Raw genomic sequence first — 21,249 nt, forward strand, 5'->3', positions numbered from 1 at the left:
AAAATTGACTCATTCCTTGTCAAGATGAAGTATAGCCTATTTAATTCGTACCTAGGACAGCAACAAAGCGAGAACAACGCACGTTCTATGGAACGCTGTTCAATTTTGTGTTCCGTTCACAAGCCTTGCCATTAGCACTGCCGAGCTTTGGGACTGGTCTTTAAGACCTTAAGTCATTAGAACCGATACTTAAGACTATTAGGATACGTACTTAAGATTGGTGCCACCTTACGAAAGTGGACCATTAAGAATAGTCCTGAGAGCTGTCTATCATAGAACTGGTTCTTAAGACTATCAGTCCTTGGAATTTTTCCTAGAAGTATCGATTGTTTATCCAGCCAAATATGAGATAAGTATGTATTAAGGTTATTGCACATATTTTGCAAAAAGATTTTTTTTTTCATTATGAACATATATTATTTTTACTTAATTCTATAATTTATTATATTATATAACATGAAAGAGAAAACAAGGAAAAACGCACTCGATGATTTTTACAAGGGATCGAGTTTATCTTCTTTTAGGACCGACAAGTCGGACTGGACTTGATGGGACCGGAATGTGGTCTTTAATAAGTACTTTACCTTAAAACATTACTTCAGTCCCATCTAGTTTAGTTCTAAATATTAATCTAAACACTTTGCTTCAAAAACATCTTCTAGAATAGATGCAACTTTTTTTGTTTGTTCCACAAATGTATTTTTTTTTAAAACTATTCTTATTTTTTGCAATTTTTTTAATTAATTTGTTCACTTTTTAGTGTTATTTTTTTTAGAGTACATTTTTAGTACCAAAAGTTCGTTAAAATTAATTAATATTTCATATAAGTTTTGATCGATCATGAAATTATCGATATTTTAACTATAATAATCATAAATGATATCTTGTTGATGCCCAAATCTAATGTTGTTACTATTAGCGTAATTATAAGTCTACTATATCAAATTTGTGTCAAGAAATAAAGTTTGTCTAGTTTTTAAATTAAAGTTGAGCCTAAGCTCATTCACTACGTCAAAAAAAAGTATGTTTAATAACGGAGGATTAAAATTGGGCCCTTGATGACGCTAAACGTCATTAGTCATTTTCATTAGTCCGGAAGACCGACAGTCTAAAAGCCGGTGCCAAAGACCGACAGTCTAAATACCGGTGCCAAAGACCGGTACTGGACTGGATTGAATAAATAAGTACAGACACTTGTAATACTGAATTAAGACCCTTGTTAGTATTAGTTCCCTGTTACACGAATTTGAGTGGAGAAAATAAATGACTACTGTAAAGAGGTGAACCTTCTAAATTTAAAATAGCATTTTTGCAAGGAAAATATAATAGGACACTTGTTTTTAATCTTGTTAGAGGTACTAAACCCCAAAAGTTTCATATATTCACCAAACCCTTGTTAATTGGTCAAGTGGAGCGTGTCATCACAAATCATGTGTGCTTTGACCTCCAATGAATCCCTGAGACTGACATACAGAGCCCCTAGGGCACGATCAAACCCAGGATAAGAACCACTGTTATTGGACTTATCCATATTATATATTTTATTTCGAAGCATTATTAATGCTTTAAATAACTACAGAATTTAGTAAAACTTGTTGATAGACCACATCTGAAGTCCTTTCATACCTTTGGCTATTATAATTAGAAATATGTTACTTTTTTAACCATAATTAAGATAAATACTGAGACTAACTTGCTAATCCGCTTACTCAATCCCTTTTTTAATTTGTATGCAATATAAGTTCCCTCTTTTCCATTATAAAAATCATTTATTTTTGGTATTTTATTTTTTTTGGTGCATTTTCGAATTGACAACACATTCCTTAAAAAACTTTGAGACGCGGGAAATGGACCTTGTTTTATTAAAAAAAAAAAAGATACTGTTATCGAAAAAACCAAAACGTGGCCCCAAACCCCAGAAATTTCATCTGATCAGTATGAAACATTGCCATATGTAAATTGTGAGCACCTTTTATTTTATGTCTCCGTTTTTGGAAATAAATACTCTATACATTTAGATCAGGGGAGATATAACTATTATCAATTTACACCAAAGATAGGCGATAATTCTTCCTTCTAAAAGTATATTTTAATACCTCCCCCCGACATATTAAATAGTGATCAAATAAGATGAAAAATAACATGCATAAAGCATTCTTTCAATTCTAATCACTATACTTAGCTTTTTCTTAACACAGATCCTTTCTTTAGTTATACCTATGTTTAGTACAGACGAAGGTAAACTACAACCCGCAAAAGCCTCCAGTAAATGCTGTTAAAAATGATTAAAATTGAATAAAATAAATGAGTTGGAATAGAAAGATAATGTCTTCTCCGTGGTAGATAAATGGTGATAAAAAGTTTACCGTCCAGATACAACTCTCCACAGATTGCAATAAATATGTTAAGCTCTGCAAGGACTATTAAAAACACACTTCATGTATTTGTGGACTGCCCTGCCATGTATATTCTCAAATATTTTGTAGCTATCCATTTAAAAGGGTTGAAAAATGGGGAAGAAAAATACATTAAAAGTCTGGTTCTCTTTTGAATATCAAAAAATAATACTCAAACTTCTGTGGTAACAAGGTCACTACACTTTGCAATTCTTAATTGCAATACTCTCATCACTAAGCAAATAATTAACTATGGTTTAATATATTCTAAACCGATATTTAAAACCTGAACATAAAGTTTATTTCATAGAAAAATAATTCCTTTTTGAAAATATGTTGCATGTAAAATAAAACGTCATAATTGTCCTTTAAATTTATTTTCTTAAAAATGACGTTGGGCCATATTTTAGTACGAGACTTGTCTGGGATTTCCAGACCGAAACCAAGGAAATCTATTTTTTTTAAATCACTTAAAATAAAGAAATATTTATTACATTTTTTTTATGAAAAAAAAAAAAAATCTCTGTTCTATGTTGATTAAAAAACTTGTGACAAGGAAAATGCAAATATTTTCTTTAATTGTTCACTGACTATTGAAATTTAAAGTTGAAAAAAAAACTATAATTCAAATGGGGTAATGGATATTTTTTCGTGCAATATATCAATGAAAACAAATATTTCTACACAATTTTGTTTTTCTAAGACAGCCATTTTTTGTAATTACTCAATTTTAACCAAATACCAAAGTTGAACCCAATTAGCTTAATTGATAATAGTCTTATACCAGTCAAGAGTTTTCAAATTAAAATCCAACGCTAATACATTATACATTAACCCATTACAATCTATATGTTAATTAATTTATATAAGTATGAATTTTTTCAATCTACAAACAACATTTATTAATTAATTTATGTATCTGTCGTCCTGAGTACTGTACTTAATATTATTTTTAAAAAAAAGGATAAAAAAGATGTAGATATTAAATTTCAATTACAAATATTTTTCTGATCCTAGATGTTGCTCAAGATCTATTTTTAATCATTTCCATTCATTTTCGACACTTTTATTTCATTTTAAATTAGGAGGTTAAAAAATTAACCTTTTTCCATAATTGTCAATAATAATAGCAATTATGATATTTTTCTTACAATTTTGGTCATGTAAATACATAATACACAAATTACTAATAAATATGTGTACAAATCATACTGGGTGGAAACTTGAAAACTTACACACACTTGGATAGAAAAAAAACAGCCTGCCAATTTTTAATAACCATTTTAAATAAATATGTATGAACCATTTTGTGATACGGAGCTAATGTCCAATTGAGCGACAGGCCTCATGCGAAAAAAGTTGCAAGTATGCCAATGTAGTTCGAGTCCATGGTAACCCACTTTTGGCGGACGCAGGTCTTCATGGCTTCAATGTTCTAGTGAAATATGATAGAATCCCTTGTTTGGTTGTGAGGCCAGTAAGGAAAGTTGAGGGTATTGACATACCGGACTGGATAGTAACCACATTCCCTTGTCCCGGGTGTGATGTTGTTAGCCCATTCAGCTAAGCTCCAGGAACCTCATCAGTGGCATTGCAATACTGTTGAAGGCAAATCGTATTATTTCCGGACCCCTCCTTTTTCTCTATGGTCTCGTTGTGGTGTAGCCTCTTCTTAATATTGTAGATAGCCTTACGAGCCATTCTCGTCAGCCTGGCCACCTCTCTCAGAGTGTGAACCATACGAAGAAGCCTTTAAACTCGCTGCGATAACATATCTAGTCCAATTTTAAATAATCAAAGAGTAGAAAGTGATTGAGATACATAGCTACCTATACAATAACAGACAGGTCTATTTTTCTCACCAGAACCTCTCAAATAAATATAATAAAGTGTGGAAATTTCCAGTCTCTACCCAGTATACCTCTTATCATATCTAAATACTGCTGAAAATGGAAATAAGGTTAATCAACCTGCTCATATAAGGATCCCAGGGATCTGTTGCGATTTTTTTTTTCCATAGATAATTCCCTGAATTGACTCATAAATAGATAAAATATAGGCCCGAACTATTTGTAACTGTCGTAAATAATTATTCCATGTAATGGGTTAATAATTGGCTATGAAACCAAACTCTGATTGAGTTGGTAGTAAGGAAGGGTTATAAATGTATATTTAAAGAGGCCTTTTCAATAGTAACATAGGACACATATATCTATTGGCATATTTATATATTCTTATTCGAAAAAAGATTATTATATAATAATGTTCACATATTTGTTCATAAGTAAGGTAAAAACTCAGAATGTCTTTTATTAAACAAGTATTTATGTAAGATATGTTACCAAATACTTCATAAAAGAATAGGAAAAAGGTTTTTTTTCACAAAATATTATAACATAATCTCATGTTGATTTGATTCCTCTAAGGCTTGACCTATTTTGACAAATTACATAATAATAATTATTATATGTGAAAAGTGTCAAAATCTTCATGAGTGTAAATTAAAAAGAATATATGACGGCAACTTTGAGAGAAGATGTATTTGCTGACAGAGATCCCCAGGGGTAGGGAAAGTCCTTATACGGCAAGTCCAACTCGAGTCTCAAATCCTTGCCCACAAGTTCAAGTCAAATCTAGGACTTTAAATATCTTCATAAATTAAATATTTCTCAGAAAATAAAAGCTAATTTTCGAGGGTGGTCTGAAATGTTTCTGACCTTAATATTAATATGGCAGCACTCGTAAATAAAAGTTAGTCATATCTATCTTGTTGAGAGTTACTCACCAACGTTTCTGCCATTTTGGAGGCACAGTTGGGATGTAACAGTCGTTTTATTGAGTTGATGTGAGGGGTTCTATGAAAATGGACATGTTATTAAATGTTTGTCTTTGAACCTATAAATAGATTCATACAATAAAATATATATAAAGGCTTGTTGAGTTAATATTTGACGGGTCTAAGTCTATCCAATTCGGAGTAATTGAGACAAAAATAAAAATTGACTCGTAAATTATTATATTGTGAATAAAAACGGTGATTACTGCTTGGACGGATTACAGAGACGCATAAAGTTATAAGGAGACTGTGTTGAAAAAAATAAAATCAGAAAAAATATCTTTTATCTCTCATAGGTTGGAAATTTTATATACCACCCTCGTAAGGGATGTTTTGTTGGTGCTTATTCATTTGGTCCAGCTCAGTCCAGTCTTAGAACTGTCAGTACCAGAACTTATTAAATAATGAAGAAGAAAGTTGAATGACGTAATCAAGGACCGAAATTTTACATTTTGAGTCCAAGTCAAATCTCTAGTGTTTGATTGTGTGATCAAGTTGAATTGTAAATCTTCAAAATGCGGACAAGAGTCGAAATCAAGCCGCAAGTCTCTGTACCTATCCCCTATCTTAGAAACAAACGATATGCCCTTTGCTCAATAATACGTTTGAATTTTCAAAAGATGAAAGAATCATTTTTACGCAGATTTCTTGCAGATTATGAAAAATTATACTTTTTTAATAATGAAACAATAATTTGAACCGTTTTCACATTTTTAATAATTATGATTAAAAATTAATCAGTCATACCTTTGATCCGTTCTTGCTTCTTGATGATTTTTTTACAGGATTTTTTGAGGGAATGAAATGTCGTATAAATGTCTTTATTTTTTTAGTGAGGAACGTCTAATCCAATTTGAATGTCCAACACATGTTCACACGTACAATTATTATTAAATAGCTAATAATACATTTAAATAATCGGGTTTTGTTTTAATTATGTATGTAATATTGGTTTAAACATGACTCTTTTAAAAAAATGAAAGGGTGTTGTGCTATCATCTTGTTCTGTGTCTAAAACTGAAATGTCTAATAACTACAGTCTCATACTATTTTCATTCCGCAAAAGCGCACATTTTTTGCGTGCTCCTCTAGTAATACGTAGGGGAGAGAGTCAATTTTTTATATGCATTAGAGTCGAGTTAGAAAAGGAAATTATAAGATTGCAAACATACATTGTTTGTGATATAAAATGTATAAATTTTTTAGTTGCCACATTTTTTGGATTTGGTAATCTGAAGAATGAATTTTCTTTTCTTCAAGGGTTGCCATTATTATTTAACTCCTTAGTTGTAAACTTCTTCTCCTAAATAGACTCAATTATGTTTAACACCTGACTAAACATTCATATGTGTACATAAAAGACGGAGAGTGGACTCAGAGCACAATTGGCATCCTATTAGGAGTAATTATTGCAAATGTTTTCGTTTATTTCCTAATTGTCCTTGTGCGGATTTTTGGTTTATATTTCTTTCACATCCCCCTTTTATACACGATTTGCATCACTATACATTACAGTATGTCCAAAAATTGATGGGGGTATTCAAAATATTCGTTTTATAATTAAAAAAATTTTTTTTTTGGTCGGAATAAGATGAAATTTGGTGGATACAATCATAAGGCAATATTGAATTTTTCTGATACAATAAGTTTTCCATGATTGCATCATACATCAGTATAAAACGGCTCAGAAAACACCACAGCATGACAGGATGTTAGTTGAAATTCAATGTCCGAAATGTTGAGAGAGCACTCTTTGGAGATCATGGCCAAGGCTGTTGGCGAGGTCGAAGGTGAATCAAGTCAGAGAGACGTTGCTGAAAGGTTACAGATTCATCTCAGGACCATTGAGAATTGAAAAGGAAGGATGGACATATCCTTGCAAATCAGACGGGTCGTGGAAGGAAGAAAAAATTAGCAAAGTTCCCAAACTGGTTTTCAAAATCTTTGAGCAAAAAGAGCAATCCACAACGAAACTTGCAGCAAGATTGACTTGAAAAGGCTATCCAATATCCAAATAATCTGTCCACATCTACCTAAGGCACTCATTGAATGCTTTGCCATACCAACCCTCGTCTGTATCCCAGATTTCAGAAAACCAAAGGAAGGCCGGCTTCAAATCTTTCGTGAGTGGAAACACTGGACTGCAGATGACTGGAAATGTATCTTCTTCTGTGATAAAACTCCATTTGAGTTATTTGTTGCCCCAATCCCCAAACAGGTTGGGTTTGGGCAAGAGATAAGGGAGATGTGGAACCCACTCCAACTGTGAAATTTCCTCTGAAAATTCAGGTTTGGGCCGTTATCAGCCACCAGGCAGTGACAGTTCACCTGATTCCACGAAACGAAACTGTGACAGTCGAGTACTGCGTAATGGAGATCCTCAGCAAGTTTTTGATGTCTGCATTGTCTCGTACTGATGAAACTGGACCTCCTTTGAAGAGGAAAATGTTGTTTGACACATCAAGATCCATTTTCCAGAAGTATGGAATCCAAGTTCAGACAACTTGGATTCTTTCTGGGCAAATGCACATGGCCTGCCAACAGTCCTGATTTGTCTCCCATTGAAAATTTGTGAGCCTTGGTACAGAGGGAACTGAATGAAAATGCGCCAGCAATTTCAGAGGATGAGTAAAAAAAAACGTACAATTTTATTCGGAAAAATTTCTCCAGATACTTTGAATAATCTGTATGAAGGGATGCCAAAAAAAGGATGTCAGTCTTCTCATATTCATCTATAATTTGGCTTCTTTAGAAAATAAATTCCTTCCAAAAAAAAAATAATTTTGTAATCCAATTTGACATCTGAATAATTATTTGTTGCGAATCTTGTTTTCATTCCAAAAGTCTGTAATTTAGTCTAAACAAAAATAATGTTGTACGAATCAAGTTTAACATATATATAGAATTTAAAAGATGATTTTTTTTTTAAATACATTAAAGTAAAATTAATTTAAGCACTAACAAAAAAAAAGAAAAAAAAGAAGGTTGAAATTTCTGTTAGGAATGTTTCAAAGGCTACAAATAAATGATTGATTTGTATTTATACTGTTTGAAAGTTATTTGAGTTGGAAATCCCATATTTAATTATTTATTATTTGTTGAAAAATCATTAATCTTTCATTCTTGAATAAAGAAACCTTAAGTGGTATTAATAAATCGTGGGTGTGCTCATGAATAATAAAAAGAAACTTTGGTGATTTTTGGGGTAGCGTAAGTCCTTGTTGAACTCAGTTTAGGATTGAGGAGTGACATAAAAGTAATTCCTTCCCGTGTCCTTGCTAAATGTTGAGTAGGATTTGTATTTATTTCATTCCTTTTATAGCTGTACGAAAGTTATGCTACCCTCCTCGAAAATAATTTTTAAATTGTAATGGTTTCTATGTCATTTGTAGTGTTTTTTTTTTAGCATATTGAAAGGTCATATTTTATACAACTGTAACAATAATCCTGTTATAGAAGAGAGCATACATATAAGTCGTTCCTATCGTGATATGCAGGGGCAGACTCAAAAAGTTTAAAAGCCGTTTTGACTTTTTCATATTTTTATTTTGTGACATTTCTACGACAAACATTTGAATCAAAAGTTGATAATTTATCAATTATCGATACGTTTTATTTATTATGTCTCCCTCCATTCTGACTGATGGCTTCAATATCAGGACGAACAGAAACATAGCACGCCTTTAGAAGTCCAAGACAAGTTGTTCCGCTCCTACATGATCACGGCCTTCAGGGCATCGACATTCGGATGATAAGTCTAGTGTCCTGGGAGTTGACGTCGTGAGAAGACGAAAGCCAAAAGTATGCACGCCAGAAGAAATTCGGTACCTTCTTGAAGGTGTATACTGGAGTGAAATGTTGGGTACACACATGGCTATCTCTAGGGAACATGCTCTTCAACTATGGCAAAACATGACACCTGAAGACCTTGTATTAGATGTCAGTGTTCACTTACTCGTTGGCCAAGAAGAAGTTGGGAGGCATCTTGCTGCTGTCGGAAGCCACAACGCTAAGGACCATGACCTGAGCTGGATTAAATGATCGAAATCGAAAATTGTTCTAATTTTTTAGCCTCGCCCTGTAAAGTATCACATTATACTAGGCGTGCACGGAAAATTCCGAGAGGAAAATTGCCAGTAGGGAAAATTACAAACGGAAAAATTTCCCTTCATATATTATCAAACTCAAAATACCTTGGACCACAACTATTTTTGTGCAATGGCAGGCCACCAAACTGGTTAAAAACCACAGTCGCCAATTCACAAAGCATTTATACCCTCTATGAATATTTCAGAATGAATACCCACGTGTTCAAAAAAACAAAAAATAGAATCAAACATATGCCCAACTAACAATGAAGAATAATTATTTATTTAGTAAGGTATTTTAAATTGGGCAGTCAAGGTATAACTGGGATGTCTCGTCAACCTACTACTATACAAATATTAACGTTTGTACAATTTATAGGGGCCTGGATTTTATGTAGCAGTATTTGGAAGGGCCCTACATAATTTTTGAAGTATTGGTTGTGGTATATAATCTGCTTGGTGTCCCTCCGTAGTTTTAATCAACCAATGGAATAGGGGTTTATTTTGGAGCATTTGGTAAAAGCTTAAATGCATTGTGAAGTGACGCCTACTTGGTGTTTTGGTAGTTTTGAGAAGAAGTATTTTGATTTTTTTTATATAACGTGAAATTTTTCAAATGGTAATTTTCCACACTAGGTAATTAATGCAACTCCATTTGACCAATCAGAGAAAAAAAACATATGAGTGCCATTTGAAAAGTCTGAGAGATGGAACTACTATCGCGTATCGAGATCATGTTTCGTAAGTATCATCTCTTGGAAGAACAAACACCAAATATCCACCAAATGAGTATATTTTTTTTTCTGGACGCGTCAGTAGTGCCATCTCTTGGACTTTTTAAATAACCCTCGTAAATATTAGTTTTTAAATGGTTTCCAAACAGGCAAAAGCTCAGCCTATAACCAGATTGAGTTATGTAACTTAATTTCTTCTTAAGTTATGGTTGATTATGCTTTTTTTTTAGTTTTGTGTTACTTTCGACATTGACTTCTCAAAATTTAATGGCCTCTTACTGTGGCCATATTACTTAAAATTAAAATCTTCTTACTTAAAAATTATTGAGGGCTTAGGTACAGCGAACTGGGACACCATGTTTTCAAAGCCTAAAGGTCTTAAAAATGTGTGTGTCTTTTTTTTTTCAGAATCTGGTTTCAATTACCAGCACCAATTTAAAATTTTAGAATGATCCCGGATAATACATACATAAAAGATATCTAGCATAATTATATATATAGTCATTTTCGTCCTTACGCGTGTCCTCTACATGGAGGCACACAATAATACCCTAACGGCCTTCCTATTCAGAAGACATCTCACGGATATTATATTTTATTTTTTGTTCGCTTAATCTGATAAGCACACTTTTATAAACATGGATCTCAAAATTGCCAATATATTGAACTATAATCTTGTTTCAGATACAAAATCCCCAAAAATTTGAACTCATACCTCGCCGGGTTATGAGCTCGGTGAGACTACCATGTGCCTCAACAAAGATATTCAAATAAACGTGCACAAAACATTATTGACTCCATGGGAGCTTCGATTCTCAGGGCAGTGGCCACCATGGACAAGGAGCTCCTCATCAAGGTATGTACCAGGTTGGAGGCAGTGGCTAAAACTAGAGGTGGTTGGTTGGAGTGATTGGCTTCAATATGAACCCTTTAATCTAAGAGCACAATATTTTTGAATTGATGAATGAATTTTTAAGAAATATTTGGAAATATTCAATATCCTTAACTTTTCCGAATTTAAAATCCCCTCCCGGAATATGTTATTGAAATTAAAGAAACTTCAAAATAAAGTCTCACTTATAGTACAGAGCTATTCTTATTCCTATCTAATATTCAAAAATAGTATGGAAACTAGGTCTACATGAATGACTTGCATAAAAAAGGCTATCTTCAGTGCTGTTTTTACTACTGTGATTGGGACCTAAAATAAAATTAAAATGTGAGCCCCCTATGTTTTACGTAAAAACAGATAACTAAGGCAAGTATTTCCAGTAAACTAACATGCGCTATAGTAATTATCTGTAAGAAAACACACTAAAATCGTTATTCTCAAAACAAATACGGATATTTCTAATTAAAGTAAGAAAAATATTCGTTATCCGATTAATTAGGACTTAAAACCTTTATCACCCTTGATTATATTTGTTACAAAATAAATAATATTTAATAAAAATCTACTTATGAGTATGATAAATATTTAGCAATAACCCATAAAACAAAAATTGTTATTGTATAGAGTATTTTCTTAGACAATAAAAGTGAGCATTTTAGCAAAAATAAAACATTCAAGAGTCTCAAAATATTTTTGATAGAATACATTTTCCACACTGTTTTTCAACAGTCCTTATCAAAAGCCATTTACCAATTTCCAAAAAAGTTGTCTAACCTCACTTCCCCACAAAAAAAACATACCAATACATTATTTTGTCAAATCTTTTAAATTGCTCTTTCCAGATACATCATATATGTATTTAGTGATTTAATTCATAATAGTTTGTACAAAGCATATGACATAAGAGCGGAAGTTCTCCTGCATTGAAAGGGTCTAAAAATTAAATAAATTACATTAATCATCGTCTATGTGATTTTCTGCTCCCTCCTTGGCCAGGCAATACCTGGTAACACAGTGTTACACCATCTTATAACGTAAGAATTAAGAAAAGAAAATTAATGGGTGTTACTCCTTATGACAGATTCATTTTTAACCATAGTCGAATGATTGAGGAATTATTTTTTCATAGTCTGTCTTTTTTCCACTTTTTTTATCGATAATAGGACTCTATCCACTGCCTCGGGATTGGAAACATGTCTTAACACCCTGACCACACCATGTATTGCTCTGTAATTTGATTAGAGAGATGTAATAGATTTTGAAGGCTAAAGGTTAGCTGAAGGTTTTAATAGGCAGAGCTGCATTATAGTGAAAGTCTAATAACTAGAGTCCAACCTAGGTAACTCCATCTGTAGGAAGATAAAATAAAGTAGTAAGCAACAATTTATATTTGATGCGGAAAATCGTTAATTTCAATTACGACCATGTAAGATTAGATACAAAATTTGAGAATCGATAGCTTAGATTAAGTGACACCAATCATTGAAAATAGTTAAATATATTGTTTTGTATACATACATATGTGATTAGTTTCGAAAATATTGAAGTTTTTTGTTAAGGGATGTTAAATTGATTCCTCGTGACGTCATTGAACTTTTTTAAATTCTTCCGTTATTTAATAAAATAAATTATAAAACTAAGTAAAAAAATATTTTTTTTATTATTTTCTCCCATTATAATAAAAAGATTAATATTTTTTTTTTTGCAAGACGTGGGCAAAGCTTTTAATATATATATCGCATTTGAAGGATCCACTATTAAAAAAATTGAAGAGCCAGTCCCAAGGACCGATCCCAAAGGCTGATAGTTCTATAGAAGATTATCAGGACCTGTCCTATGACTGGACTGGACTGCATAAATTAGGACAGGCACAACACTGTATTAAAATTATATACATAAAGTACAGTTGAAGAACACGACAGTTCATAGGATTATTTGTCCAAGGGATGGCAATTCCAAAATGACTTGGAGCACGAATGACTGAAAGTCTTAGCTCATTGGTACGGTTTCAATTTCATAGAAAGCCCGAGATCAAATGGCCCTATTATATAAAACATGAATCTGCTCTGGATTCCAATACTATACAGCCGGAAATAGGCACTAAGAAGTATCTTCATTACACAGTTTGATAACCCAAAGGTAATTATAACAATGATAAAGGTGAAATTGAGATCTAATTTGGTTATGATGTCAACATAAATAAATTGAAAAAAAGGGAAGAGGCACACGGAATAGCCCAAAACCTCCCCCTAAAAACAAATTGAGTTATCTGTCTCAATTTCTTCCAAAGTTGTGGTCCATAATGAACTTTTACGCTTTGTGTAACCTTGACATCTCAAAATTTAATGGCCTCTTACTTTGACCATATATAACTTTCGTACCTAGTTACCATGTAACTTTAGGCGTAATCCAGGTGACTAAAAAACAAACAAATATACTACTTTGGAGGAGGTAATTATCAACCATCTTGCTTTCAAAACATTTCCCATTAAAAAGTTTGCTTAAAGGTCATTATTCTTCAAGAATATATAAATAAATACGTTCTATACGTCGTTATTGTTTATTTTGGGTTACATATAAATCCATCAGATGTTTGTATTTTGTTGGAATAATGATGGAATTAAGCTCTTACCTCATATGATACTTGTTTTTCAATCCGTGAGTCTTTTCTAATATGAACAATCCATCATGTATAATGATTATAACTAACGTAGAAGTGAGGAGAAATTATTTTATTCAAATGGTTGCGTTGTTTTTATATATTCTTTTCTTATTATTCTAATTTTATTAGCTACTTTGTCTCTGGTTCGAATCCTTTACATAGTGCGGTTTTGTTGGTATATAATTCCATCATTTTTCCAACAAAAAACAAACATTGAAGTATTTTTATAATTTGATTAAAGAATTCCGAAGAAACCAATATTATTTATTTATATCTTAATGAAAATATTCTTGCGGCAAAAATGTTCTAAGGTGAAATGGTTTGAGGTGAAATTACCTGAGGCTAAAAAATTTCAATAAAAATATGTTTATAAAAAAATCCCAAATCCAAATATTCGCAAGGCTTAACTAACACCAAAGTTTGGAAATAATAGAGTTAGGGTTCATAAATGAATGTATCCTAAATTTAGGTATGTAGTAAAACAAATTCCACCTAAAAATAGCTAATTTTTCAGACTCTTACTCAAGAAATAAACATGACATTTTGACTCAATTATTGTGTGAACGACATACTTTGAATGTTTAATTAACTTCAATCTAATTACATTACAATAAAATAGAAGACATTAAATTCATATGTAGAAGGGAAAAAAATAAAAGCCCGAAATTAAGTTTGGAATCTTAATTAACTCAGACGAAAGAAAAGGCATAAATAAAGTCCTAGAGAGACACAACAAAAACTTTTTTTCTGGGAGAACAGTAACACAATGAAAAACTTATTCATAAGTTAGAATTAACTTATCACATGGATTAAACAACGGAAAAAAAAAAAAGTTTTTTTAATTTTTTTTGTCAAAAATTCCTTTTTGAATTATAAATAATTCAAAAGTATGTATCTTCTATTTTGATAAAAAAGAAATCCATATTTTGTCATTCCAAATTCAATTCTTAAATTTATTATTTTTTTATATTGTTAGTAGTTGCATTATTAGTTATTGTTTTTTTCGACAAATCAAAAGATTAGACGTAAAAATAGGACGGAACTACATTTCCTCGGATCGGTTCTGATCTTTCGATGGAGAAATTTCATTAAATTTTGGGAAGCCAAGTGCCAAATTCTAAAGTTATTTTTGTATCTCTCAACAAAATAAGAGAAAGAATAAAGGACAGAAATTAACTGGTAGTAACACCCCTAATTGTTGTATTATTCTTGGTTAAAAAATACAGGGTGCTGCAATATAACTTCCTTTTTTTTAAAAGTAATAAAACATGTTTGAAACAGAGTGAGACAGGGAAATTTTCCACTATTAAGAAGTAAGAACCAAACCTTAGACACTTTTTATCACAAAAGTATTATGAAAAAACTTTTAGCAATCAATCTTGTCAATAATTAGTCAATATGGACAGCTCCAGCCTCTATTATAGCCTCCACATAAGGTCGGAACTTTCTGTAAATTGGCAGAATATAATCGGCAGACATGTTAGCCCATTGCTTTTTGATGATGGCATTGAGCTCCTGCACATTCCTGCCTGACGTTTTCACAACTTCGATCTCTGAGACACTCCACGCACTGAATTCGAGAGGATTGAGATTTGGACTGGAAGAGGGCCAGAAGGTTTTGTCCCAGAAGTCAGCAAAGTCCATCTTGCAGAAGTTCTGTGTCTTCCAGGCCGTATGGCTGGGGTAACATCTTGGGTCCATACATAGTTGTTCTCAGGATAGCAAATAGGTCAAGGTTTTCCACCTCAGGACTTTATTGTAGGCTTCAGCCCCGATTATCTCATTGGGCTTGTAGAGGAAGGGATCTGTTTTCTTCCCATCAGAGGCCACGACTCCGAACAACATTGTTTGGACTAGATTTTTTGTCCTGAAGGTGCCCTGGATTTCCTTAGGTGATGTTGCTATAAATATATTATTTCTGCGGTTGAAAACCTGGTCGACTGTGAAGATATTCTTGTCTGAGAAGATCTTCACAGTCGACGGATGACCCTTCAAGTTATTAAGGACTTTTTTGCGTGTCTCAAGCCTAAAAGTTTACATCTTGTCGGTAAGAAGATATCTTGGAGTCTTGACAAAACCCTTAAGGCCAAGGTCATCATTAACTTCCCTCCTGTGTGATCTCGTCCACCTTGAACTCGTCAGTTAAGTGGTGCATTGATGCTGTTTGATCTTTCTTCATCTTATCCTTCAGGGACTTCAGAAATATTTCATCTTGCTTCAAACCATTTCCTCCACTTCTTGCCTCCCTTTCAACTCCTTTCCCATTCTCCTTGGCCTTCCTGATTTTCCAGACTCTCTTCATGGTCATTCCCAGAATGTCTGAAATTCTTTTTGGATAAACATCCGCGTCGAGATGATCCTAAACCCTTTGCCATTCAAATTTGTCCGATTTTGATCGAATCAAAACAATGCGCAAGAATAACAACACATGTATCGGAATATTGCTTGAGATGTCACCTAAAACCTTAAGTAGCGCAAAAAATAATAGTTAATATGATACGGAAAATTTCAATGTACCTCGTTCTGTAAATCAAAACTTTTTATTTTTGCATCATAATAATAGTAAACAATTCAATTTTTAATGTACACAGTTTTAAAAATCATGTCATATAGGTGAAGTCCCCCTGTTTCCATAGACAAAGAACCTGGACTTTGGCATTTTAATACCAGGTTACTTATTAATTTATATGTTTCTTCAATTATTTCCATTTAAATGTTTAAGAGGGACTGTTATTTTTTATAAAGTAGACGGACAATTTAATGGGCAAAATACCTTATTATATGTATGTATATGTGGATAATTAGTTGATTCAGTAATTAGTAATCGGCAATTATACACAGGTCATAAAAATGTTTCTTTGACCGGCAAAAAAAGATAAAAAAAAACAACTTTGAAGAGCTGACAACCAAATAAAGTGTATATTTTTGTGTTTTGCATGAGGTAAAGCTGTGTAAAATCACTACACGATGCAACTATCTATGTAGATCTTGCTCCACTCATTTTGATAAATAGAATTGCAATGTTCGCTATTGTTATTATCTTTTTTATGACTAAGATGAAGTATTAAGCAATACCCATTCTTTTTTATGATTTGTCAAAAGTTCATGAAGCCAGACCTTTTCGGATAATGCAAGTTTACTTATAGCGTAACCGGGTACTTTATATCCGGATCCAAAAACCATCCTATCCCTAGTTCGACACTTTTAGTGTGCTCTATGATTTTCTACTATTTTAAAAAAGTGAAGGATTGTTTTTTTTATTTATTTAAGGATTTATATAAACTCATTACTTATCGAGTGTTTAATATAATGACAAAAATTTATCCTACAAACTTAATGATGATATAAATTATATGGATGAGAGTGTCAAAAACGAGTACTAATTATTGCACTTTGCTCAAAATAAAATATTGAAATAGCACCATTGTAGAGGAGATGTCATCACTAAAGAAGGGATCCGTGTAAGGAAAAAAACTAATTATTTATCAATTTAAATAAAATTTTAATATTTTCCATGTACTAATACTATTTTAAATGTAGAAAGTTCTCTTCTTTAATTACTAATTCACCCCCCTAATAATCATAAAACAGACAGCTGATATTAACAAAAGTATTAATTCAGGAATACCAATTGATTCGCTCCCGCCTTCTCCTCGCGCTTTTAGACAAATATCATCTCTAATCATCACAAGTCACTCCACCATGGAGACGCAAACGTTGGAGGAATCTTCAATACCCCATTTGTCTAATTTTACTATATTTTAACTATACAGCGGTTATGAAATAGGTGCCACGAGGTAGCCCTAATGTTTATTCTTTCAAATTTTAGTATCTTGTTTTTTTTTAGAAAAATAAATAATGTTTCAAAAGCTTTATAAATGTTTTTTTCCTCAATTGATTTTTCTTTCCATTTTTTGTAAATAGTAGAAAATCGTGGAGCAAACCAAAAGACCTTTCACTTTTTTGTCTGAAAAAAAATAAAAATAATTGGAAAGCTCACATCGCGGAGAAAAACTGATAATTTTGTAACCTATAAACGTGGGGGAATTAAGAGTGATTATCATTGCTGTAGCTGCTCGCATACTGTTTTTACGATAAAAATTTCAGATGACAACATCTCAACTTTGGATATTTGCTGGAGATCTAATTAAATTTCATTCTTCATTCCCAGCTAGATACTTGATGGTTTTGCATAAGATTATTTGCAATTTTAAATTGATCATATCTATCAGTTCGAAATAGCCGTTTGCTTGTTGTTGTTTTTTTCATGGTTCTATTTATTTTTTGTTAATTTTATGGTTGTCTTGTGAACTTTCAGAATCTTGATCTTGGCTTATGTTAGTCATCATTTTAAAAGCGTGTATTGGAATGCATTGTAGTATTTTGTTTTTATTTTTTTTCTCGGAAATTAATTTTAAACTAAAATGTTTATTTATGTATGTATGATGCAACTTTTCTAGGTTAATAGAGAAAAAAAAGCAAAATTAATTGCTAACATACATTGCAGACATGTGTTCCAAAATAATACAAAGATAGAATTGAGAATCTATTGAGAATTTAATTAGAAATGAGGAAATAATGGGGATTTTAATCAAACCTCGTACATATGGCTGTTGTTTTGTGTTGATGTGGATCTCAGTCAATTTATATTAATAAAGCAAAATAAGATTCCATGTTGAAAGTAAGTCATTTTTGAGTGTAGATACTATTTCTAACAATTAACCAAATAAACAAGCCTGTGCATGATTTAAAAAGAAAGAAGAGTATTTGGATATACTTATGAAAAAACGGTACGTAAAAAAGAATGAAATTACCACAGGTGTTTAGGTCAACTCATATTAAAATAAGAAGAAAAAAAGTGTTATACTGTCAATAAATAAAAAAATAGAATAGAATAAATGTATTGGAATCATCAAATCCAAAAAAAAACCATTTGAATAGAAGATCTTCGATATTTGTGTATGAATCTATATTACAAACTGTTGACATAACACAAAATTAAGGATTTTCTGAAACATGAATGTTGTTAAGTGTAAACCCCTGGTTCTCTACGAACAGCACTACACCCTTCATAGTAGAGGGTCGGTACTTTATAATAGTAAAATGAGGGTTTTTTTTTAAATAAAAGAATATAGTTTTCAAGTTTTTCTCGATATTTTATTTTTAATAATTTATTTTCTGTACAAATAAATTATTCCTCAATGTACTTAACTTCTTTAAAAAACAAAGGTTAAATAAGACCAATTAACACTCACAATATGGCCGGCTGTCGAACAAATTATACCACTTGATACAAATATATCTTGAGTTGTGACGTTTCATGACGTTACCTTGAAAATATTGGAAAATTTATTTTAAATATTCCCTGCACTATACGACTGGGTTTTTGTGAACTTGGATGTATTTTCTCATTTTGTAAGACATCATCTTTTTTTTTTTGTTTGCTATAAACAAATATAGCAATTATTTATTTTATAAAAGGATGCTTATATATTAAAATATTACTTCACTATCTAAATCTATTCATTTAAAAAAAGTTAATAAATAACCATAAATTTATATCATCAAAATACTTATTAGATATTTTAATTTGAATTATTTTATTAATGCTTTAAATAACGAAAGTACGGTCATTGTTTATCTGTTGTACAATAAAAAAATCAAAAAAATCGTGTTGTTTTTATTTTTATTTTTTTCGGTGCATTTTCGAATAGACTACCCATATCTTTAAAAAAAACTTGGAGACACGGGGAATTGATCTTTTTTTTATGAAAAAAAAACAAAAAACATCGTACTAGCGAAAAAAAAAACTTCCCTTCTAGAGACTTTAGGTACATACCGGGCCGTGCAAAATTATTTACCGATGATGTAAATATACTTTTTAAGAGATTTTGTGCCAACCAATCTGATTGTTTCGTATTTTTACTGTTAAAATAAACAAAAATCCTTCCTGTGAGAGCATAACAACTTCCACACGTGAGACCATGTCCAATCAGGAAACAAAAAGGATCGAAATTGCAGCCCTCCTCCGAGCGGGAGTGCCTCATAACAACATTAAGGAACAGGTTGGGGCCTCGTTGAAGACAATTTACAACGTTTCCAAACGCTTGGAGGCTGGGGGTGATCTCAAGCATTCCCCTGGGGCTGGCAGGAAACCCACTGTCTCTACAAGGCAAGTAAAGGCAGTGTTCAATAGGACTCCTAATAGGTACATTGCCGACATGGCCAGAAAGATGGGAACATCGAGATCAACTGTTTCAAGGGCATTGAAAAGGTCTGGAGGAAAGTCCCTGAGGCGTACTGAACGCCCTCTGCTAACTGAACGTCAGCGAGAAGTCAGACTTGAGCGTGCCAAGAAAATCTTGAATGATATCAAGAGCTCATCTGGACATTTTTTCAGATGATAAAACTTTTACTGTCGATCCTGTTTTCAAAAGGTAAAATGACCGTGTTGTGAGCTTTGGAGATATTTGGAGATCCAACAGGAAGGCCATGAAGCCGATATGGTTCCCCACTGGCTCAGACTAACAGCGGAGGATTATGTGAAGATTCTGGCGTCCAAGGTTCTTCCGTGGATCAAATCCATAGTCCAAGAAAGCTCAGGAGTGGCTCAAGAACACCATCAACTTTTGGCCAAGGACTACTGGGCCCCTCAGAGCCCAGATCTGAACCCACTAGACTTCTCTATCTAGGTGCACGTGGAGACCAAGGCCTGCAAAAAACGACACAAGAACGTAAATGCCTTAAAGGTTGCTGTCAACAAGGCCTGGGCCTCCAGGCACGCCGATTACATCCAGCAATTCTGTGGCAGCTTCAGACGTCGCCTGACCAGTGTCATTGAGTCAAATGGTGGCTACATTGATTAAATTTGATCACAAACTATTTTATTATTCTAAAAATGTATGAATAAATTGTTTCTCAAGTCATTCAAATGTCATTATGTTCTGCGATATGTTCTGAACAAAAATCGGTAAATAATTCTGCACGGCCCGGTACCTCAGAATTATGAACAACTTTTTTATTATTATAGTGTGTATTTATCACTGTTTTTGGTAAAAAATACCCTATGCTTTTTATCAGCGGCCATACAACTATAATATGTGATTATATATATACATTTATACCTACTGAACCAAGGAAAAAAACGTACCCCCGCACTAGCCTTAATAATAATATATATGATAGGTATATCTGATATTACAAGGCAAAAAATCTTTTGGAAAAACATTACCTGCTTTAAGTTCTGTTAGTTAAATAATGAAATTAAAATGCAGCTCCTGTGATTAAATTTAAAATAAGTGATAAATTAAATTGTTAATATATTAGTTTGATGGTTTCTGGCCAAGTTCTTTCAAGTAGATTACTTAATATTATGCACTTAATATTGTTCAACATATAATTTAATTGGTGCATTATTTTTTAAACATATTGGCCTTTTTAGATAAAAAAATACAATAGTATCTACTTATCCTTTTATCAAAAATAATATTTAAAATGTTTTTTAGTTACTAGGCTTTCAATGCTACAAATTTACAACGTACATAGTATTCATATTGTAAAACTATTACATCCAATCAAAAAAAAAATATGCATTCGCACGTATATTGTCCCCACCTTGCAAATATATTCCATTTTGACCCT

The 21,249-nt window shown here is 32.3% G+C and overlaps 1 protein-coding gene across 3 annotated transcripts in view; it reads right to left on the bottom strand.

Moving 5' to 3' along the window:
* Positions 1-21,249, bottom strand: part of LOC121132345 (FMRFamide receptor) — a 139,965-nt gene that overhangs the window by 102,928 nt on the left and 15,788 nt on the right. Inside the window, exon 1 of one of the 3 annotated variants that reach the window (XM_040727736.2) lies at positions 5,980-6,269. The exons of 1 other annotated variant lie outside the window; for it this stretch is intronic. The gene's annotated coding sequence lies outside the window, so the exon portion shown is untranslated. Of the gene's footprint in view, positions 1-5,979; positions 6,270-21,249 lie in introns of those variants that run through there. One more of the 3 variants, XM_040727737.2, reaches the window with a different exon arrangement.

This window comes from Lepeophtheirus salmonis, chromosome 2, assembly GCF_016086655.4.
Source record: "Lepeophtheirus salmonis chromosome 2, UVic_Lsal_1.4, whole genome shotgun sequence".
Taxonomy (NCBI): domain Eukaryota; kingdom Metazoa; phylum Arthropoda; class Copepoda; order Siphonostomatoida; family Caligidae; genus Lepeophtheirus; species Lepeophtheirus salmonis.